This window comes from Penaeus monodon, chromosome 22, assembly GCF_015228065.2.
Source record: "Penaeus monodon isolate SGIC_2016 chromosome 22, NSTDA_Pmon_1, whole genome shotgun sequence".
Lineage (NCBI taxonomy): Eukaryota > Metazoa > Arthropoda > Malacostraca > Decapoda > Penaeidae > Penaeus > Penaeus monodon.
The window spans coordinates 25,780,362-25,781,790 of record NC_051407.1 but is presented as its reverse complement, the minus strand read 5'-3'; positions in this window follow the sequence as shown (position 1 = coordinate 25,781,790).

Below are 1,429 nucleotides of genomic sequence, written 5' to 3'. Positions count from 1 at the left end.
TCAGACAACCCAATGGCATCACTCAAGGAAACTTCCTTTTTGTTCTCAATCCGGATTAACAAAATCGGATAAGAGAAAGACTGAGGAAAACTTATGAAAACTGAGGGAAACTGATGAAAACTGATGAAAACTGAGGGAAACTGAGGAAAACTGAGGGAAACTGAGGAAAACTGAGGGAAACTGATGAAATCTGAGAAAAACTGATGAAATCTGAGGAAAGCTGAGGGAAACTGATGAAAACTGAGGGAAACTGAGAAAACTGAGGGAAACTGATGAAAACTGAGGGAAACTGATGAAAACTGAGGGAAACTGATGAAAACTGAGGAAAACTGATGAAAACTGAGGGAAACTATGAAATGAGAAAACTGAGAAATGAGGGAAACTGATGAAAACTGAGGGAAACTGATGAAACTAGGAAACTGAGAAACTGAGGGAACGATGAAAACTGATGAAAACTTTAAGGGAAACTGATGAAACTGAGGGAAACTGATGAAAACTGAGGAAAACTGAGGGAAACTGATGAAATCTGAGGAAAACTGATGAAAAAACTGAGGAAAACTGAGGGAAACTGAGGAAACTGATGAAATCTGAGAAAACTGAGGGAAACTGATGAAATCTGAGGAAAACTGATGAAAACTGAGAAATGAGGGAAACTGAGGAACTGATGAAAACTGAGGAAAACTGATGAAAACTGAGGGAAACTGATGAAAACTGAGGAAAACTGATGAAATCTGAGGAAAACTGATGAAAACTGAGGGAAACTGATGAAAACTGAGGGAAACTGATGAAAACTGAAAACTGAGGGAAACTGATGAAAACTGAGGAAACTGAAAACTGAGGGAAAACTGATGAACTAGGAAAACTGAGGAAACTGATGAAAATGAGAACTGAGAAAAAACTGATGAAAACTGAGGGAAACTGATGAAAACTGAGGGAAAACTGATGAAAACTGAGGGAAACTGATGAAAACTGAGGGAAACTGATGAAAACTGAGGGAAACTGATGAAAACTGAGGGAAAACTGATGAAAACTGAGGGAAACTGATGAAAACTGAGGGAAACTGATGAAAACTGAGGGAAACTGATGAAAACTGAGGGAAAACTGATGAAAACTGAGGGAAAACTGATGAAAACTGAGGGAAACTGATGAAACTGAGAAAACTGAGGAAAACTGAGGAAACTGAGGAAAACTGGAGAAATAAACAGAAACTGATGAAAACTGAGGCAAACTGATGAAAACTGAGGAAAACTGATGAATGAAAAACTGAGGAAAACTGATGAAAATCTGAGAAAACTGAGGGAAAACTGAGAAAACTGATGAAAACTGAGGAAAATTGATGAAAACTGAGGGAAACTGATGAAAACTGAGGGAAACTGAGGAAAACTGAGGGAAACTGATTTCACCTACACTGTGAAAGTGTAGGTGAAAT